The following is a 23,784-nucleotide window of genomic DNA, read 5'->3' on the forward strand; positions in this document are numbered from 1 at the left end:
TCAACGATGATACGAGTCTTAAATTAGGACAATTTTTAATACTGTAAGATATAAAAATGACGTAAAATTATCAGTACTTAGGTATAATTTCATGTACGATTTCGCAAATAGTCCTTGTAAACTTCTTTAATCTATCATGTCGCATGAAGTATTTGTAAGAATAAAAGTTTTCCGAACTGAATGACGTAAAGCAATCTCATACGCCTAAAGATTTAGGACTTGACGAGTCAATCAGATAAATGCCTTCACAAGGCTGGGAGATTGGATGGCAGACTTTTAGATATTTTAAAAGCGTCACTTGCTTTTATATCAACATCTACAAGAGAGATAAATTTGGTAAAGTCGAAAAATCGAATTGTTACGTAAGCCTCTTTTAGGGTTCCGTTTGGTAAATGGTAAATACGAACTCTTACGGTGCGACTTTGCCGTGTTTTACATTCATTACAAAAGAGGCATAAAGAGGCAGAAAAGAGGAGTTGAAATAAAATAAAAGTGAGGTTACCATCCATATAGTAGGTGAGGTGAGTGAGTGAGGTCCATCAAATATGATATAAAAATATATAAAGAGCTCAAATAGCACATATTTTTTACATTAGAATGAAAAATTACAAAAAATACTCAACATATTTTATTTGCTATGCAAAACGAAGAACGAGGAATGAGTAGAACTGATAGATGTTCATAAATAATTACAGGAATATTCAAATGTTGATAATGAAAATGAATGAATGAATGAATATACTTTAATTGCACACCACAAAAAGTACATAAAAAAGAGAAGTACAAAACAACGTATACAATTTGGCGGCCTTATTGCTTCATAGCGATTTCTTCCAGGCAACCAATGGCGAAGAATATAATATATATAAAACAATATTTGTAACTAAAGACCAATAAATACAAATATAACTTAAAAATTAAATTACTTAAAATAATATAATAAATTAAATATGAAACAATATTCATTAGAAAATAAACAATTATCCTCAAACATAAATAATAAAAAATGAAAAAAGAGAAAAAAGGAGCAGTGAACTATCACGGGTCATCAGACGATTCGGACAAAAAAATCTTTCACAAGTTTTTTAAGGATTTGGATTGATTTTGCCTCTCTTATAGCCAAAGGCAAGGCATTCCAAAGGAAAAAAGAAGAATTATAAGAAAGCACCTTTAGGATCAGTGTCCTTGCAGTGCGGAGAACTTCACCTGGAAATGTTTTTTATTTTTAAATATTAATAGCGGGCAAACCAGCGGTTCACCTGATGTTAAGTGATCACCGCCGCCCATAAACATCTGAAGGACCAGAGGAGACACCGACGCGTTGCCGGCTTTTAAGGAATTTGTTTATCCGCCCCTAGAATAACCCTAGATTGTATTATGTATGTATGCTGGTATTTTGGTTCAGTTTATATTAATGTAGCTATTTGGTGTGGTGTCTATCTATTATTTATTTAAGTTTTATAAATTATAACAGTGAATAATTCGATAGTTACATTTTTATTGCACAGCACAGAAAAAAATACATAGAGCAAGTTAGATAGGTTTGGAGGCACACTACATAAATGTTCTTCCGAGAAAAAAAAAATTTAAAACCTATATAAGATAAAAGCTTTAAGCGCATTCCGGTGTCCTAACTGATATACTGGCATTATTTAATCCAGCTTGGTTGCAAGTTTACCAACGTAAGTTCCCAAGGTAGGGTTACCATATTGGTTAATTTGTATTTATATAGAAAAAAACATATGTTACATACATAGTGTATTGAAAAATATTTGATCACTGGTAAAATCTAATCTGGGAAGTCCGAAAAGTTCGTGATACCAGATAGAGAGACAATCGACGCACCCATCAGTAGAGCTCTTCGCAAGGCCACTCTAGATAGAAATGGCGAAAAATCGTGAAGATAGTAGTTATCGCATGGGAGCCAAGTTCCTCAAAGTTGTGTTAACGCCACACAAAAAGACACTCAAAAGACCAATATATTACAATTGCAGGAGAAGGGGAATAAGAAGCTATAGCAGATTATCACGCGATTTTATTTTTTTGCAACTGACTCGAAACTCTAAGAAAACACATATATTCTCGTAAGTTATCAAAACAATTTCAATAATAATTGCCTGCATAATAACATAATGCTAAATTTTAATTAATAATTCTACAGCTATTTTTATTCGTTTTGTTTATTATTTAAATATGATCGTGTATGATACGATCAAATGTCGTTATCAATAATTTTTTATTACATTTAACATGAATGTAGAGGTTTGTTTACTTATTTTTTTAATTCATTTAAAAGGACAGTATTTTATTTTTATAGTAAAACAGAGGAAGTTATGTATACTGTAGCTGAATGATATCTAGCTCACATTTTCTATTAAACACTGTTTAGACCAAGAGCGTTTGCAATATTTTTTTTTACAATCTCTTTGTTGTTTTATTAAATTTATCTTCTATCTGTCTTCATCTAATTATTACTATACAAGGTTTATATATAGCAGACAACCTACAGTCAAAAAAGTTGAACGTTCAAACGAAATTTTCAGAGAATTCCAAAGAATTTGATAGGGATTTTTTTAAATTACGAGGTGTTAAAATTAGTTTGAATGTCCGTCATTTTTTAAGACGTAGCCATGAAACTTAGGTAGTATTTAGGCATTTAGTCAAAAAATGCGGTATACATGTTTCACTGTTTTTGAAGATACGTCCAAACGGGTGGAATAGGAAATGAAAATTTGTATGCAAGTTCTTAATTATTAAAAGATAATTTTTTAGTTAATGGATGTGAGGATATTTTGACTTTAATTTGCCTTTAGCTGGTTTTCTGGAGGCGGGCGTACGCACCGCGAGAAAATTTAGTTAGAGAATTTCTAGAGTAGCAAGGCATATTCAAAAATTTGAACGTTTTTTCAATTTAAATAATCACAAGATTTTGTGCGCTCAAGAGCTAGCATGCAACTAAGTAGATACCTAAGATTCAGCGCTAGAGCTACATCTGGACTGAACACAGTAGGGATTAGTGGCGACTTCTTTATTTATAGAACTCAGTGATTTTATTCATATTTCGGAGTCTATTTTTAATTATATTTGTTTATATTTCCGCATTGAAGCCAGTTAAATTTATGTATTACTTAGTTCAACTAATCAAAGGATCTATAATAAAATGGTTTAGCGAATGTTTAAATAAAAATACCAATTAAACATTGACGCCATTGTTTAAAAACATTTATTTTAAATTACTGAATCTTAACTATATATGTATCTATAGTAAGACAAATTTAGTAACTTTTAAAATGACAACAAAATATTGTATAGAAGTACAATCCATTTTTTTGTCTTTAATTTCAAGAGTGCTTGAGACAAGACAATCAATCAAGATCGCAAATAAATCAACAATAAGATAAAGAAAGCGTAGATATTTTAACATTTTAGCTAGATGATCTGTACCTATCAAAGTCAATGTCAAATCTTTATTTATTCTTTTAAAGCTTTAAAATAAACGTATGATGCCGTAGGTTTTAAATAATCCGATTCAGTGAGGTGATAGTGATATCTATGCTTTCTACAAGTAATCTTAGATTTATTAGTTTATTCGTTTTTTTTTTAGTTCTGTGCTATCGCATGTACAATTCTGGCATCGTACCGGAACGCTAAATTGCCTGGTGGCACGTCATTGTTGTTAGGGTGGTAACTAGCCACGGCAGAAGCCTCCCATCATAGCAAAGTTTATTCAAATAAATTATGGAAAAGCGCTTATTTTTAAGTTGTAACCCCGTATTTGTCATTCGAACTTCGGTGTAACGTCGAGGAGAAAAGTTTACTAAAAACTACAATAGGCAAAAACTTGTTTATTCTACAATTGCCAGTCATTTGGCAGCCCTATACAGCGTTCAATCAATCTTGCTGCTCTAAAACGTCCAAACTTCGAGGCTACAGCATTATTCTCTACGGTACATACAATTATCGTCGTGTAGTTGCATCAGCTTGTGAGTATTCATAGTCACTAAGAAGCGTAAGTATACCAAGAGTTTTGATTGCAATGGATATAAATTCATGTTTTGAGGTTTCACGTAAACGCAACGGATTTAAATCCAATTAAAAACCTGATTATGGATAATATATTTTGATAGGTATTAGCTAAGTACTAGATGTTTGAAAGCTTGTTTGTGTGAAGTAAAAACGGACAAGTTGATATCTTGAGCTTTTATTGCATATCATTTAAGAGTCATAATGGACATTTATGTGTATTTAATTTACATAGGTCTGACAGCTTATTTCAAAATACTTGGATTATATCCAATAAGCCGCTAGTTAACGTTTTTAATCCTACTGAGATTTTAAGCTATGGAAAACATTCGGCCTTTCTAATAGCTGGTATTTCTCCTTTTCTGTCATCGGTAACTTGTCGTTCGAGTGAAGAAGACAAAAAAACTGCGCAATACAATCGATTTACAAAGTTTATTAGTAAAGGGGTAAGTCTTTATTTTTATAGGCACAGATTTGCTTATTTGGTGATTTATTCCTTATCTTCATTATCATTCGAATACCTTTTTTTGTTTTTTTTTTAAGAAAAAAAACACACGCCTTTGATAACACTCTCGAGAACTCTTAGTAATTTCCTCACGATATTTTCCTTAACCATTAGAGCATATAATATTAATTAATTACTTGATTTAAAAACGTACATAGGTGCGCGTCGGGTATCGAACTCGGTTCCGCCGAAAAGGAAGCCGAAGTCCCAAACATTAGGCCAAAATAATTTCATTTTGCTACAAGTATTAGACATAAAATATCAGCAAACAAAAGTAGTTGCATATTTTTGTAAAAGTAAAAGGTTGTTTTGGTTAATTAAGACGGTAAATCTATCCGTAGTGATTTAATTGTGTAGATGCAAGCATTGGATTTTAACGTAGTGTCAAGATGAATAGAATATAACTTAATTAATCAAAGTCCCAGCAGCTATTTGGACTTGAGATAAATGAATTAGTATAAGATATGTATAAACTTTCCGGTCTCCGGGTTATCCTAGGAAATACACTCTACCCACGCAGACGGGGTAAATTTATACAAAATAATGAAGCTACAGATTTTATATATTTGTTTCTTTGTACGCGCTAATTTCTGAAATTACTTATAGCAAAATTCTAGCGACAAGCTATAGTCTACTAAAAAGCCCGTAGTTTGAAGTTGGATCAATATTTTTTATATACGTTAACAATTAAAAATAAAATTACACACTTCGGGATTTATAAGAATTCCACTCTCACAGGGGTTAAATAGGGGACGAAAGATAATTTGTAAGAACGCGCTAAACTCAGCAAATATCAGTCCGATTTAAACAATCCATTATGCATTTGATAGGCCAATTCTTTGGCAGGCGTTAGATGCCGCGCTGTGTCACCGTTTAGGATACCGGAAGAAAGTTTATATTGGAAAATTAGCTGATCTCTAGTATACAAATGTATGATTGCTAATATGATACTCGAACGCAAAAGTGTGTTTATGCGTTTGCACATTTTTCTCGCAGCAACAAAGGGATATTTATTACGGAGCTATTTTACATGGTAGGTACATCTAGAGTGATAAAATGACTGACCGAATTTCATAAAAGTGAGTTTGATCTTCTTTTACGCAACAACTTTCGCATTCATAGGAATGGCGGGATACAGTAAAACTTAAATAAAGGTATTATTGTTATAAGCTATTCCAGGGGTTTCCAACCTTACTAATCCAGCAACACACTTACAAGTTAAGAAATTTGATAAGGCGCCCGCGCCCTAATCTAGGCAGTTAAAATAGATAAGAACTAGTTAGTTGGGTAGATGGTCGAAAAAAATAAAACATCTCATTATAAAACTAATAAAACCATATATAATATGGCTGACTTTAACCGATGTTTAAACATAAATTAGTAGTCTGTTTTGTAATGGTTACAACTTAAAGAAAAGCATATTATCGTGACTAGTTAATATCAAGAATTGCAAATATCAAAAATTGCAAATAACTTGCAAGTTACTTATTATAATTGATATTTAAAATACTGCTCTTGGTACTTGTAGAAGTTGAACTTTACGAAATGTAAGTGCGAACAGTATCCGAGATTTGCTCTTTCGAAATTCGTAATGCACTTACGCTAAAGTGTTTTATTGTGTCGAACGGTAAATGTTTAAAAAAAGGTATTAAATTCAGAATGTTATTACAGAGATGGGTTAAAGATGTCCCAGCAAATGTCCCCAGTTACGATTACAAATACTTCTCAAATCTCCACTGCCCCGAAATACGATTATTGCACCCATAAATGATATAAAACTTTATGCGAACCCCATAGCACTTGTTAACGACGAATAAAAGTAGCGTTGTTAACGACGAATAAAAGTAACGTCAACGATGGATAAAGTACCCTCGGTAAAGGAGTAGCAGTTATTGTAAAGTTCAGATAGATCTTACGTTACATTTAACGTTGCCTTCATGACTTATGTTACAAGTTAGAAATATCCATAATATCAATCGTTATTCATATTACAGACAACCTCGTTGGGCTAGTAATTAGCATGTTCAACTACGTATCACGGGATCCTGGGTTCGAATCCCGGGTCGGGCCAAATTATGTAAGGTGTTGTGTATGCCTATCCCTATCCCTACTAATATTATAAATGTCAATGTAAGTTTGTTTGTTACGCTTTCACGCAAAAACTACTCAATCGATCCTAATGAAACTTTGTACATATTATATTCTTGGAAGTGTTAGAAGGATATAAATAGGATAGGAATATAGGATACTTTTTATCCCAACATTAAACTCGGTTCCTTTGGGAGAGGGGATGAGTGTTTGACGATGTAACACCATAACTCCGACAAATTATAACCGATTTAAATAATTATTTTTGTACTAGGTATATAGGTTATACTATGTGCTTAATTTTGCGCAAACTGTGGTTGGAGATAGAGGACAGAACTCGGACAGCTGCAAACCCCTCATTTGAAGCTTAGCGATACTGAATACTTGAATTTTTTTAGATCTACAACTAAATTTAATGCCAAAAAACAAAATCAAACGCAGACGAAGTCGCGGGCAAGAGCTCGTTTTCTAAAAAAGAAGCACCAGCCCGGAGCCTGACACCACCAACTTCCTAAGAAGTTGGTGGTGTCAGCCTTCATGACTAGGAGAGAACGTAAATCCGTCGGTACCAGTTATTCTCATTTAATTGTGGTAATAGTCGTTAAAACCCACCAAGCTGCATCAATGCAAGTAGCGTTGGGATTATTTATAGTCTGCGGATGATAATAATGATACAAATTATATGAGTAAGGAATTTTCATATTATAGGAATTGCGAGCCTTGGCTCATATAACGAAGCTGTAAAAGATTGTGATGGTAAAATTCAGTGTGAAGACAATATTTTTTAGTTATCTACACCGTTAAGCCTCTAGCATATGGCATATTTAATTCATTTGGAAGTATAGTGTAAGTTATTTTCGGTTCGTTTTATTAAAGCTATTGCAGTTAATAAACAAATATATTTATTCCATTCCAATAATTTTATCAGCATCACAGAAACCACTCAGGTTTAATTGGGTGCTTTTACCGTCTAAATATGACAAATAAAGGATGACTTCAGTTTATCCGCATCATTATCTCTGATTAAGTCTATCATCCAGGTTATTTATTACTTGAGGAATTATGTAAGCAGTTATATGTTTACCATTTTTATTTGTCAGCAACTTTCTTTCTGATGTCCTAACTGTGAATAGTTCTTACAATCTTAGTTAAAAAAGGTATTATGATAACATACTTTATACGATATTAAGATCACAAATTCTAATAAAATTATCGTGTTAAAATAATTCAATGGTATTGATAAGAGTCTAACACTCAGCAGAACAATGGAAAAATCATATCTTGATATTTATATATTCCCTGTAGCCAAAAGTTGGCATACCAAACAGTTGTTACTATGATAATTACAAAAATGTAACAATAAATACCTACTCAACAGCATATAAATTGTTTTATTTTAAAACTATATCAAGCGAAGAGAATTGGTACTGATTGTTAATGATATTGTCTCTCCTTTTATAAAGCTTTTAATTAAGACCTGACTTGGCACACGCATTCGTTGAATTTCTTTTTTTTTCGGTTCAATGGTGATTGGCTGTGAGAAGTTTACATTGTAGATCGCTGATTACTTTAAATATGCTTCGCAATTCGTTTATATTATTAAGTTAATAAGTTTTGCTAATATTTATTGTATTTATAATAATCGAGTTATTTTTTTTGATGTGTGTTTGACATTTTTTTATTAGTGACTGCATTTGAATTGAAAATTGTGTGTTTATAATTTTGTATCCCGAACTCGGAACCCTAAAAAAGGAGTGAGTTCTCGCAATTCTTAAAATAATGACAAAGTTCAGATTTATCTGGTTGTCACGGATTTAAAAAGAAACCATCGCTTGTTGTAACCGACACAAATATTATTTTAAAAAGAAAATTGCACAACAGGGTTTCTTAAAATGGTTCCCGGGCTTCTTTCTGGAATACTCTTTGTCCATCTAGGGTTTGCCATTCAATTCAATTTAAGTAAACCTACTTTATAAGCACTTTTGAAACGTCAAGTCTGCCTATTTGTAGTGACTCTACCACCGGTGCGATTAAAGTTATAAATACATACCTTTCATCAAGTTTCGTACAGTGCAGAAATACTATCGCATTTATAATAATAATAGCTGCTGCCCGCGACTTCGTTCGCTTTAATGAGAGTTTTCTACAAATTCCGTGGAAACCGTTTGTATTCTTCGCATAAAAAGTAGACTAGGTTACTTGGCGTATTTTCAACTAACTCTTTGTAAAAAATCAAGTTCATTGGTTGTTTGTTTAGGGCGTTAAGGTAGAACAAACAAACACACTTTCACATTATTATTATTATTAGTAAGGATTAGTGGTTATGGATGGATGGAAGGTGGAGTTTTTAAAAGCAGTAATCAAATGATTAGGCAGTCTGAGTTATACCTATCATGGCGATTGATTTTGTGATGGGAGTGAACGTTTTGACCTACAAACTCTTAATGGACGCTTTAAACTTACTTACGAAATTATATTTAACTGTACTTTACTTTACACAGCATGTCGATCTCTTTAGCGCAGTGGTAGAAACTTGGATTCAACATGGTAATCATTAGAAATAATGAATGTCAATAACGCTACGCTTCTCATAGAGTCTGAAACTTTAGTATATTTAATTACAAAGAATAAACTTGTTGTTATTTAAAATTATGAAGGCCCATGATTACGCATAGTTTAGACGGGTACCCTTTTATAATGAATTTGGACAGCAACTTTCATTAATAACGGGTAATTTGCCACGTACTTAAAGCATGTACCTACCCCGGGTTGGTGAAATTAATATTTGCAGATTATACAATATTCAAGTGTAATACTTGAATTTATAAGTGGTTATGTTCTATATATTTGAGAATTAGATATTTGTTAAAGTATATTATCATCAAAAACTACATTTTTTTAAAATTGAAACTGTATTTTAGATTGCACCGAGACATAATGCAGCAGGTAGTAAACGATTAAATTTTTAAAGTACCTGTACCTACTTTTAAAATTGAAGCTTTCCTTTTCTTCGTTTCGTTCCTTCATATTATTTTTTGTTATTTTTTTCGCGAACAATTTTTTTTTTGTTTTGGGTTTAGGTTGGTGAGTGTTTTTATTGCATTTGAAGTGTTTATTTTTGTTTTTTAATTCAGAAGTTATATGATTCTTACAGGCGGACGGACGGACTAAGTGCAATTTCGTCTAAGTAAAGAAGCTCGTTTCATTCAGGCAACTATAAAGATCAACTCAGTCCAGACTCATACCCAGTGGTGAGATAAGTTTGTGCTAACTTATATTTAAATACCTATACCATTAGAAAACGTAAAGTTAACATTAATGTTCCGCAAAACTTTTATCACAATAAAAATATTAAAGTAAGTAGGTACCTACGTATCTAAAATTGTTCTCATTATGAATTAGGCCGATATCGCAGCCGAATCTGTATCGATGACTCATACATAGGTATAACATGTTATAAACAAAATATGTCAGCGTTAAGTAACAAAATAAGTGAACGGTGTGCTCCTATGCAATATACACACGTGCTCGAATATCATGATCTATCTTAGACGGTCCCAACTAGGCCGGACCTCGGACCATATGTCGCTAACTTACACACCCACTACAAAAAGGGCACTTCTCACTAAAAACTACCACTACATAACCCTCTAAATAAAGATAAGTTTAATTTAAAAAAAGTTCTAATTTCAAAATAAAGTATTCGTCTAAGTTCGCGGACTTGATCGAAGTTCTTCGCTGAACCGGCATTGGCGGCAAATAGCGCGCGACCGCAACGCTTTGGTGTGGAGCTTACACTGATTTTTTGTCGAAGGCATCGCTGTTACCCCGTCGCGTGCTCCACATTCGACGACCGGTGTGAACGCGGCACGCTGCATGACTATTATCCGCCCTTGCGAATCGTAACCATAACAGCACGCACAGTTCAGAAACTCCTCGCCTTTTACACCTAGTTGCATTATTACACTTACCTGCCAAACTACGTGTTCAACTATTACTTATGTTTCACAATAATCTGTATCGATACATACAACTTTCGATCTTATTTGTACCGCGCCGCTTTTTATTTGGGAAATAAATTAGCTTTGCGCTTTTAATGCCATGCCTGATGATATTGTATGATAGTGAAATAAGGCTTGTTTATGACAGTTCCGAACAGGTATGTAAAGAAATAGCACATTAAATGTGATTAATTGTATCCTTTGACTTGAATTTATTGCTGGCGTTGCAAAATATTTTTAAAGAGCCCAATCAATAGTAATCTAATTTTTGTCTTGTCATAATAATTGCTTTTAAATTTTTTTAATTATTATATACGTTATAGCGTGTTATAAAATTAGAAAAAAAGGGTTATAAATAATAAACAAATATAAAAAAGGGAAAATAACAAAAAAAAGATTTACTCTATGAATGTTTTTATAAAAATTATTGACATACCCAGCAGATGTTCCACCTGATGGGCACCTAAGTTAAAACCATTGACTGTATATAGTGAACACTTCGCAGGGCATGTAAAGAAAACGTCCTACAAAGTGCCACCAATCAGATGCGTTGGTATTAAGCCTCATCTGTCTGTAATTACACCGGAACACAGCAATGCTGCTAAGCTAATATTTTTTTTTATATTTCCTATAAGCAGTACACTAATAAGTCTTTACATGAAATAGAAGAAGTCCTATATGAGATTTTTTTAGTATATTTATTACAAACAATCAAGACTAATTTTAATATGGCCATAGATTTTTCCTTCTTATTATTAATAATGTAAAAGTTCATCTAATAATACGGCGTACTAGCGTACCCAGCCCGCTTCGCCGGCCTAGATTTTGCTTTATTTTTTTAATTTAAGTTTCATAATATATTAAATCATTTATTTCTCTCCGTATTTATTCTCTTCTATTCTCTTCTCGAGCGGGTGTAGATCATTATCTACACCCAAGTACACCCAACAATAGAATATCATCATAGTAAAAAAAAGCTGTATTTTACAGTTTGACAGTTCAAATATAGGAGTGCTCCAATCGTCACCAAACTTTACAGGATTACTCGCCAGGTCAATCCGAAGATTCCCTGAAAGTTTCATTGAAATCGGTCCAGCCGTTTCGGAGCCTTTACGGAACATACCCACACACTTTCTCTTTTGTATATATAGATAAATATAGCGGCCTATATATAAATTTTAAAAGGTTTATAGTAGGAATGTGTTCAGGCATTATATGACTTTAAAAGAGACTAAAGAGAAAAAATGCAGAATTTACAAATTCTCAATAATGCGCAAGGGAGGTCGACAATGTTGTAATTTATAAACACAATATTTTTTTACGTACCTAGCATAGATACTAAGACATATTACGGACCCTGACCTTATTGTCAATAAAGGTCTCCATAGGCCGAACTGTTATCCGAAAGTTTATACCTTCGAAAATCACTTTTGCTAACCTATTAATCTATACCAAACCTTCAGTTAATGAGTGCCGTATAAACGTATATTCTGCACGCCAGAGAGTTCTCCATAATGCTTTCAAGGCCGTGTAAGGTCTACAACTCCGCAATTGACCAGAGTGGTGGACTACGGTCTAAGCTTTTTTCATTCTAAGAAGAGACCCTTCTTTCTAAGAGGATTCGTTTTTATGCATAAAGACTTGGTTACCCGAATTAAAAAAAGATCAAAATCATGCCAACATCGGTTTAGATGTGTATAGGATGCAGACTTCACAGCTAGACCTATGTAGATTATACTTATACTTGTTATACCGAGAAAACTTGTAGTCGCAAGAATTAAAAAAAATAAAAAACAAAATACTAATAAAACACGCAATAAGCTACATGTTTACTATCAAGCAAAATTACTTACTATCTAATACTGATCGCGCTGAGGCTTAAAAGTTTCCTAGAAAAACTTTAGGTCGTTATTAATTTTATTGAAGTTTTAACTTAGTTGCTCGTGGTGTCTGGAAGTAGTTTTTACTAAGTCCGGAAATTGCGTAGTGACATACTTATTTACATAACTTTTCAATTTTCAGGGCGCCCCAAGGGCCTAGTTAAATTCGAAAGGCGGTCAGAAGGCAAAATAATATCTTGCTACTTATTTTCAATGTATACAAATTTTCCATACAACCTTTAACATCGTATTTCATTCCAGGCTTATTAAAGACGAATCCTTCCTTGATGATAGATTTAAATCGATTATTTATCTCTGTGGTACCTTTGATATGATTCTATAAACTTTGCCTTTGGGAAATACTATAATGATCATTATTATCATGTAAACCAACCAACGTCCGATGGACGTAAGATCTTTTGTCGGGTGTTCCAAATTCTACGGTCTTGCTTGCGTTCAGCGGCTAGCTTGACGTCGTCTATAAACCTAGTCAAGGGTCTACCAAAGCTATGTTTAGTGACTCCACCATACATCGGTTCTCTGAGCTATGTGCCCTGCCCATTGCTACTTGAGTTTCTTGAGTGGTTGAGCGAAGTAACTAACTCTGATTCTTTTAGTGATTTATCCCAATCAGTAATTTATCCAAAGGAAATTGGCAGGGTTTAACCCAGTATAACGGTGATCACGGTTCGTATTCCATCACTCACATTTGATAGCACGACAATCAGGATTACAGCAGCGTCTTTTAGAAACACTGAAGCCCTCTCTTTTATTTTGAAAACCTCCCAGACACGGCGGTCTTATAAGTGGGAGGCACCGGGTTCGATTCCCAGCGGGAACTTTGGGAATTTATCGTTTCCGAATTACCAAACCGACAAGCGATTTAGAGTTCCGGTACGATGCCGCGAAGAAACCGATAAGGGGTTACAGGATACCCAGTTTCTATCTGACCACTTACCACTAGGTGAGATTGCAATCAAGGGCTAACTTATAGAAGGATAAAAATAAGGAGAGATGGCCCACGCCTAGAACCGATTGAGAATTAATACAATGACTAGGTGGCGCATTTTTTAAGCAAAAGGGTTTGACGTTGGTTAATCGCTCCGTTTAGTATTTTACGTGTATAAATTTTATCTCCTGCAAGCCGATGGTAAGATACCGCACGTTGAAAGTATGCCACACGATGTCAAACGTAGCCGATGGTAAGATTATAAACATTTTGCTGTGCCAGAATAAAACGAAAAAGAATATACTAACACTTGTTTTGATTAAAAGACGATAGTATTCCAGTATTTTGAACGAGCAATTAAAACAAACTTATTAGATAAATAGATTTCCAAAGTGTGTCAAAAGAATACAGAGGAACTTTTACTTAATTAAATGGTTCATGATCAAACCTGTTAAACATATCTATACTTATAATAAAACTGTAACTGCAAGATTTCTGTACATTTAATATATTTTGAAAATTTTGACCGGGGGATGTTTTATAATCGACACTGAGTCAAAAGTAGACTTTTATTTAATTTTTTCTGTCTGTCTGTCTGTCTGTCCGGGCATCACGTGAAAACTACTGAACGGATATAAATAAAATTTTGTATAGTGGTAGCTGATATACCGGGTCAACATATATGATACTTTTTATCCCGATAAACAATAAGTTTTCTCCGGGAAATGGGATGAAATTTTTTATCAATTTTACTTCATAGCTCCGTTAAATTTCACCCAATTTATAATTATTTTTTATAATTATACTTTCGAGCCTGTTCTGTCTAATTTTAATGAAGATCTGATATATATTATCGGAGATAAAGGACGTAATTCTTCACAGATAACAGTAAGTCGCGAGGCATATGGAACAACGATCCAATGCATGCGTATCATCCTACTTAATAGTAATATTATAAATGTGAAAGAAGTAAAGTAATATAAATATTAAGTTTGATTATATACCTGCAAATTCAGTTTTAAAATATTCAAATTGAAACTATCGCTTAGAAGTTGCGACGGGTATAGAATAACAAGTCGGTCGTGAATAATGTCCACTGTCCCAGGTCTACCTGGTAGGTAGCGCTGCAATTAGTTTCTAGGTTTTTTTCTACGTGCAGACGAAGTTGCGCGGGTCAGCTAGTTAATAATAAACCCGGTACAAATCATTGCAAACAATGCTGCTTGACGATTGACGAGTTGTCACAAAAAGCTTTATCACTATTAAACTTAGCACATAAAGAAAAATAAATAAATAAATATACTAAGACAATACACAGATCACCATCTAACCCCAAAGTAAGCGTAGCTTGTGTTACGGGTACTAAGATGAACTAAGATAAAAATTACTTATGTATGTAATTGAGTATTATGTTAGTTTATAATAGCATAAATATATATCATAAATATCTATTATAGTACTAGCTGTTGCCCGCGACTTCGTCTGCGTTTGATTTTGTTTTTAAAGTATTCAGTATCGCTAAGCTTTAAATGAGTATAGTAGTATATATATATAACATGTGGCAAATTAATTATAGACAAATAATTTGCAATAAAATAAAATTGTGACTATAATTAAAGATCTAAGCTATCCTATCTCTTAAGTTGGACCAGACCGCTCACGGTGAGCCAATTTAATTTTAAATCGGTTAAGTAGTTTAGGAGTCCATCGCGGACAAACATCGTGACAGGAGATTTATATATATTAAGATATATAAATTTATATCGATAATTTTGTAGTTAATATGTAATATACAAAAAATTAAATAAACTTACATGAACATACTCACATGTTCATGTAAGTTTATTTTATTTTTTGTAATATTTTTTATGCACCACCCACTTTCCACTTTTTTATCGGCTTCATACGCTTAGGTTGCTTTTAAAAGATCACTTTTAGTGATAAGGCCGCCTTTGCACCCTAGTACGCAGTACCTAAGTACTATTACTGTTTTCCTTGTGTTTTTCCTATTGTGTTGTATTGCATTAAAGTATTTCTATTCTATTCTATTCTAAGATAATTGATGGATATTTTTTATGAATATAATACACATAACTACTTATTATATATAGATAAAAACCCACACACTGAAAAACATTCATGTTCATCACACAAACACTTTTTCCAGTTGTGGGAATCGAACCCACGGCCTAAGACGCAGAAAGAAGGGCCGCTGCTAACTGCGCCAACCGGCTGTCCGAATAAAATAAATAAAAGAAAAGTACCAATCTAATTCCTAGAGGTTTGAAAACATATGTTTTCTTTGATTCCATATCTTATTGATGTTATTATTAGAGTACGTGATTTAAAGAAAATTAAAGCAGCTGTTAGGTACATAGTCACAATAAACCTGACAGAGTAACTATAATTTTAGGAAACTTCCATTTCTTTTAGGATTTCAAATAGAATCACCCTTAGTTAGTTACTAAAGTATAAAAATGATAGCGGTATCTTATAAGAAGGGTAAGACTTTCAGCCTTTTTTCGGGGAGACCGAGTTCAATCCCGGGCCTTTTAACTTTTCGAAGTTATGTGCATTTTAAGTAATTAAATATCACTTGATTTGACGGTAAAGAAAAACATCGTGAACTATCCTGCATGCCTGAGCATTCAGGATAGTTCACGATGTGTGTGTGTGAAGTTCGCCAATCCGTCGTTTTCCAGCTTGGCTTCCCTTCTCATTCCGAGGGGTGATCCGTGTCCTATAGTCGGCCAGTAATGGATGGATGATGTTTGATGATGATGATGCTTAAGAATAAGCTTGGGAGCCTAGGGGTTCACTAACGTCGCTCAAAGCAGTATCTATACTGGAAGTTGGGATTCGAAGTCGGCCCCCCGAAAGTGAAGTCGTGGGACCTACTGGGATATCAACGCTTAAATTGTGCAAATGTACGTATATGTGCACATAATTTTTTTCATCAATAAGCCTTTAACTGTCACTGCTGGGCTAAAGACCTCCCCCGAGGAGAGGGTTACCCCATAATCCCCACGCAGACCATGATAGTAGTAGTACAGAGGACGCTTTTGCCCGCTCTCTGTTATAATCCCTTAGTCGCCTCGTACGACACCTGCTTGCAGATTAGGGGTCTCTTTTCTGCCGTCACTACACAATTCGTTTATTTACAACGAGTGAATCAAATTAAAACTGCAAAAGGGGTAGTTTTAAAAAGTGAATAAATATTCAAAATGCCATATTGTGAAAAGACTTATCTTTTCACGTATGGTAATAACTTAGTTTGGGTACCACTCACGTATGTGAACATTAGGACGCTATACAACGTGTAAATGAAAACCGAAATAATACTTCAGAGGCTTTAGAGGTACATTATTTAGTGTCTCTGAATCTTATCTATGAAACTGATGAAACTAATACACTAATAGTTTTTTTAGTAAACCATTTCCATACTAAAATAAATCAGATTCAGCCCTAACATCCAATTCAAAATTAAAATCAAGTGACTCCCTGTAACTTTATTAGTTCAGCGTCGCGTAGCGTAAGTATCTTTAGTAGGGTTGTCACAAGTAAACCCTTATAATGTTTTGAATTAGTTTGTATGGAAAAGAAAATATGCTTCTTTTGATTTATTATTCTTCAGGATGATTCCTTATGATATATTTTGCACTCTTCAACAGTATTTCGTAATTCCGCTACACGTTGTATATATGTGGTATATCTTTTCTGTCCTATAATATAATTAGAGAACATACGGAACCAACAAAGAAACGTCCAGTAGTTACGAGACCATCTATGAAATATTCTTGGAGAAAATAAGCATCATAAACATCAAACATGGTTAAGTTGTGGTAACATCTTTATGTCTGTATTTTGGCATGCCCCGTACAGTAAGGTACGACCTGAATCTTTATTAATGCGCGCTTCCAATAATATCTGAGAAGCAATTTATACCAAATATATTTTAAGGGCAACTATAAATAGGTTTTATAAATATTTATGAATTGACTTTGAAATATGTGAGTCGTCGAGTCTTACGCTCGATATTTCATAAATGAAGGTAATTTTTATGTCTCATTTTCTAATAAAAGCTGCTTTTTAGATGAAATAACTTTGATTTAATGATTTGAAAAATAATAAAATAATCTTGTGAGATTCATAGCAGCTTCTTTTTTGGAATAAAAATCCATCCTTTTCCACGGAGATTCTGGCAAATACTGTCAAGATCGGCGCTATAATTGTTGAGTTCAAAATTGTAAGGAGCATAATATGTAAACTAGCATTTTCCCAAGTCTCCTCGAGAATTTCTACCTGAAAACTATGACGAACTGTCTTTCTACAATTCATTCGCTCTAATAGTTTACGCGCTTTGAAAGCGGCCGCCGCCCGGTCTTTAATAGATGGACAGCTTTGCTACACCAATCCTTTGATCACGGTATTCTGTATATATATTTATTTTATATCTTAGTATATTATGTTCCACAAATGTATCCTGATCATTGACAGTATATCTTGTGTCCCGAAAAACCACCCGGTAACCGTTACAGCGAGATAAAAAAATAGTGTTGAAATTTTCAACTTTAAGATACAAAAGAATAACTTTGAAATTCGAAATACATAGATGGAAGATATTGCATGTCGTAAATGGATATTGTATGCCAGAAAAGCAATTGGGACACGTTTCAGCGACATTAAACACAATATGAAAATGTTGGAAAAGAGCAACTGCTGAGCTTCTTGCCGGCTGTTTTTTAGCCGAACTTCAGTCAGTCGAAAAAAAGACAGACTTGACGTTTCAAAAGAGTTTTAAGAGTACTTGAAATACATGAATTTGGTATTTAGAAATTGAAATAGCCCTGAAAAATTATGAAAGTTAGCTTGCACTTTGTAGATTAACTTCGTATTAAGGAAATGCACCTGGAAATCGTTTAGAAGGATTAAAAAGAATAGTCTTTGTTGCTTTCACAGCTTAACAGCTTATCCAATGTATACGTAATTGCATACAGATAGATTGCACCTGGAGCTTTGCGATAGATAGAGTTTTTAGTCCGGGGAAAAAAGGTAACCTATAAAAAAGGATTGTGTGGTTTTATGAAACCACAGTAAAAGTGAAACATTTTTTAACATTATAGACGTTCAACTAAAAAGTTTCGAAATAATATTTCATTGAGGGTATAAAAATAGCTTCATCAATATTAATTTTATACTTGAAAAATGGGAATAATAATGGAAAATGATAAAAATGATAAAAGTAGACTAGGTCTCCGACTAATATTTTTATTGAACTCTGTGTCCTAGAGTACGACATACATAATACTTAACAATCATTTAGATGATATACACATATCAAAAAAACTGAAAACAATATTTTATAATCCTTGAGTCTGAATATTTTATGGAGCACTGGCACAAATGAGTGATAGCCTATACACTACACGGTCAGCTGATGCGAACTATAGGTGCCGCCATATTGGCCTCGGCTGCTCTGATGAGCGCCTGTCACTTTATCCCTACTCCGCGGCCAACCGTCACGCGACATGCAACACAAAGATGGAAAAATTTGAGACGAATTAATAAAAGTTTCAATTTAAAAACTAGAAACGCGAGCAGTCTTGGCAACAGCTAATGAAAGTATATATTATATGAGCTTAGTGCTTTTATCAACAAATCAACATCGTAACTAATGACATGCCATTTAAAACTAAACGCTGTGCGATGTATAATTTTATTTTGACATCCATGCACTTAACTCGCTGTCACACTGGTTAACATGAAAACATTCTCACTGTTTCAAAGTGTGGAATTTAATATGCAACATCCGCAAGCTCCGACGCTACTATGAATATATGTATAGCTTTATTAAAATACTTTGTTATTCTTATCCTTTCTTTCGATTTACTGTATTCAGAATATAAGAAACCCGAGATTGTAATATGAAAAGTATTGTATATTATAAAAGGAAAAGTTTGAAATAGTAGAGCTAGATTCTGTTTTGCTATAGTATGTTATTGTTATTTATAATTATTATTTCATTGTTATTTAAAATTCAATTTATCTCTCTTTGTATTTGAATATCTGGGTTTATACCTTTGAAAAAAGATTATTATTATTATTATTATAGTAGTAGAGCTTTTTGTGACAAGAGCTCGTCCGGGGAATTACTTTCGCCATTTTGATTTCTGCCTGGCATGCTCTGTTAAGTATTACTCTGTTTATAGGCAATGTTTTTCCACTTACCGTCAGATCATCAGCTTGTTCCATCGATTATTACTTTTTAAAATAATCTTATGTTTGAAAATATGCCAGTCAAACCGTATTAGAGCAGCGTCGAGGGTCCAAGTTCTTAAATCCCTTAAGGCTGACTTGAGAGCGTGACATGATCGTATTAGATTTCAGAACGTTGCAAACTAAAACGCTACGTGGCCGCTCAATGCACTTTTCCATTTCCACCTCGTTTGCAATTTTTAGTTGCCTGAACAAAATTAAACATTGATGCCTTAAATTTTAATAAGAACACAGAAATCTTCTGCAAAATTGCCTGTTATTCATACTAAGATAGCCATTAAATCATTAACGCGGTCAAGAATAGTATTATTAAATAAAAGTATATGTTGCCTTTTAATCATTTCTTAATATTCAGCGATTAAAGAGTTAGTGTCGCTGATCCACTGCTTAATGGTCTTCCACAGCTAGGAGATCAGATGCTAGATAATAATGATGATTACGTTAACTGAATACCTTTTTAATGACTGAGATTATCAGACGCGACGTTAAGCTGAAACTCCACTATTTGGGCAGTAAAACAACTACAAATAGACTCGACGTTTTTTGCACGCCTCATTAGCGAAGCGTTGAGGTGGGTATTACTGTCAGTTTACGCACGCCGAGTGATTCTCCAATTTAAAATGTCCCTTGTTTTATTCTTTATTGCTTTTATAAGTGAATATAAATAGACAAATGTTGAGAAAAAGAACTATTTTTAACACTCACGATAATTTTTAAATCTCTTTTTATTATTTAAACTAGTTTTTTTTTTTTTTTTTAAAGTTCTGTCTTTGACGTCCGTGTCTGTATGTGCGGATCCCGTATCTTGTGGTCACGATAACGAGCGAAATACTTCACTTATAGAGTTGTTTTTTTTTATAGGCTTCAGTATTTTGAAGCCTTTTACTTTTCACGGTATAATTAGATGTAGTTTAATTATTATTTAAAAATAATCTCAATTTTAGTGTAATGAATGAGATTATGAGGCGTGCACTTTTGGATTTTCCAACTATTTTTAACTTTAATAGACTAGCGCTCCACAATCACACCTGATAGAAAGTGTAGATGCGGCCTTAGATGGGACGAGTAACATACAAAGGTTCTTATATAGTATGCCTATTTGAAATAAATTACTAATGAATTTTATTTGTTTTACTATTTTCCTAAATACGCTTGTTTATGAACTGAGAAAACGAAACCTAAGTAATATAATTAAAAAAAAATAACTTACTCTCAGGTAGATCCCTCACGATGTTTTCCTTCGCCTTTGAAACAACTGATATCTAAAAGTTCCTAAAAATTAGAGGTGCGTGCCCGAAAAGAAGGCCGGATCCCTAACAACAAGGCTTTTTATGTACGAATCGAAACGATTTCGTTTACTTGGATACAATTTTTTTAAAACCAAACTACTCATTTACAAATTATTAATTCCGTAATTTATAAAATCGGCTTGTAAATGACGGGGTAATAAAAGGAAATAAAATTATTGAATTGAGATTTTTTTATAAACGACTGGGTTCACAGTTAATAAATAGAAATAAAATTATTGAATTGAGTATTTTTTTTAAGTCACGGAAAAAATATAAACATCAGTTTGTTTATTCCATAATCTGTATTTGAATACGTGAGCTCAATAATCTTAGACCTTATATACCCTGCTGTAGTGGGAAAAGTGTAAGGAAATTGTATTTTCTTTCTGTACATACAGGAACTTTGTCTACCAACAGTTAATAAGAATGTTAAAATTCAGTTTTTGCGGTTGCGCCAATGATTCCATAAATCTTAATATTTTTTGGCTTAAGGGAATTTAGGAAGGCGTTGATGAACAGTCAAAACATATTTCCTTATATAAAAATAACTTATATCGCAGATTGAATTAAAGAGAAGAGTTATGGTTTATTCTATCTCGTAGGTATAATATGATATATTGTGATATAAACGATTAAAGCGGATAAACTTTACCACAGATACAAGGAAAACACACTTTACTTATGATCCAATAATTGTCGTATCAATTTCAACAAGCGGGACGAAAAGCAAGCAAGCACATCTTGAAGCAAGATTTAACTTTATCTACATCTCTAATAGATTGAGGAGTTAATTTATACAGCTTTTATTTTGGGTATTTCATTTAACTAACGTAGTTTCTACCAGAAGGAGCTCCTTAATTTGACTTTTAATTTAATTTGTCAGTATGAATATAATATATTTAGTACACACAATGATTTTACTATCTTCAAACATCAACAGCTTTTTTAATCTATAAGATCTACACATTGCAGTACTAAAATAATAGACTAGAGATTTTTTTTTCCGCCTTTCATATTTCTTATCAGTAGAACTACCTAAACGAATACTAGTATGAAACCACACTTGATTGGCACCGCACCACGCCGCTCACATTCCATATAAAATGCTTCTTATTATCTCATCAAACTATAACTTATAATATAAACAATAATTATTTTCTGCCAATTAAATTAATAATGTGTTGTGTTAGAAGCCATTTTTTTATTACCAATGATTAGAAGACATTGTAAGCCACTGTGTAGCTATCTTATTTTTTTAGTTAATTGCTATATACAGAGTAATATTTCTACGACGCCGAAATCACGTCATTACTCCAATATTTAAAAGAGTTGATAAATCGCCAACTTTAGCCAAGTCTCATACAACTTCCTTGATATTTGTAATTGCCAGCACATTTTGCGTATTCACTTAATTCTTAAGTCATAAATAATGGAAGAAATTGGCAAAACAAGACATGTTTCAACTTTTTATCGCGAAATCTGAAGTCGTCTCCATTTCACTGACAGGGTATGATTTATTACGAGACCCCGCGTGTTTACATTTACTTACACTTGTTGATATTGTCTTATTAATATTTTTTTTCCATGGATAAGCATGGCTCCTAAGTGTTTTCATTGTAACATTTGCAAAACGGTCACTATATACACAGAACAATTCGATGTTTTAAATAATAAAAAGTTTTAAGTCTTTCATTAAATTGAACCTAGCTAAAACCTTGTCGTGAGTTTTCAAATTTATCTTGCTTTATATTAAATTCTGCTGATCCTACCTCCATGACTCAGTACTAGAATAGTGTTATGTATTAACATTCTACTAATATTATAAATGCGAAAGTTTATATGGATGGATAGATGTTTGTTTCTCTTTCACGCAAAAACTACAGAACTAATTTGACTGAATTTTGGATTGGATTTTACCCTGGACTAACACATATTCAGCTTTTTATCACGGAAAATGTACGGATTCATAAAAAAACAAAAAACCGCCTACGAAGCCGCGGGCACTAGCTGTTTTAAATATGGTTGGTTACCAAACCTTCTGTTTACAATGTATCATAATACATCAAAGTAATAATATAATCATCAACATCAGCATCAGATACTCCGACCATAATGGGGCACCTTGGACCCCAAAAAACGACCAACAAGATAAAGTATTTTATTGTACTTCATGTAACAATGTACCCCATCTCCCCCTACCTCTTTCCATTACCCGCTTACTGACTCTGAGCCTTCCTATGAGGCCCTTAGCGACTACGTTCCGGAACATGCATTTTTCGGGGTCTTGGGCACTGTATATATATAATAACTGTACTACTGTACTACTAACTACTGTAATAATAATAATTAGATAGTTCTGGAATCCGTAGATCGTAATAGCTTTGTTATTTTTTTTTCTTATGTAAGAGAGTCGTAAACAGTTTTATTTTCTTGATGAGATTAAACTAAGTATTTGATCCGTTATGTTCGAAGTCTAGATAAAATCATTTCAATAACATTTTAGTATAGTAATAACGTTACTCTTCGGGTGATCCGTGAAATTTCGTTTCGATACTAAAAGTAAAATTATATTCGTAGCTGGCACGCGAATTCTAAACGCTCTCTTAAAACGGTCTTGCTTTTGAACAGATTTAAAATTTTGTTAATATTCTACTGATGATAATTTCGCAACACTTCAAACGTTTATTGTTCAGCTCTTCTAAGATCATTTGAATGGATATGGCAAAGTAGATTACTTTTAAGATTTTTAGAAAATTATTTTTGTTTGTTAATC

At 33.2% G+C, this 23,784-nt stretch overlaps 1 protein-coding gene across 2 annotated transcripts in view; it reads right to left on the reverse strand.

The window, feature by feature from the left end:
- LOC120629689 (monocarboxylate transporter 10-like) overlaps positions 1-23,784 on the reverse strand; it is a 215,796-nt gene that overhangs the window by 48,158 nt on the left and 143,854 nt on the right. Inside the window, exon 1 of one of the 2 annotated variants that reach the window (XM_039898668.1) lies at positions 10,214-10,275. The exons of the other annotated variant lie outside the window; for it this stretch is intronic. The gene's annotated coding sequence lies outside the window, so the exon portion shown is untranslated. Of the gene's footprint in view, positions 1-10,213; positions 10,276-23,784 lie in introns of those variants that run through there. 2 annotated transcript variants of the gene reach the window in all.

Source organism: Pararge aegeria, chromosome 15 (genome assembly GCF_905163445.1).
Source record: "Pararge aegeria chromosome 15, ilParAegt1.1, whole genome shotgun sequence".
NCBI lineage: Eukaryota > Metazoa > Arthropoda > Insecta > Lepidoptera > Nymphalidae > Pararge > Pararge aegeria.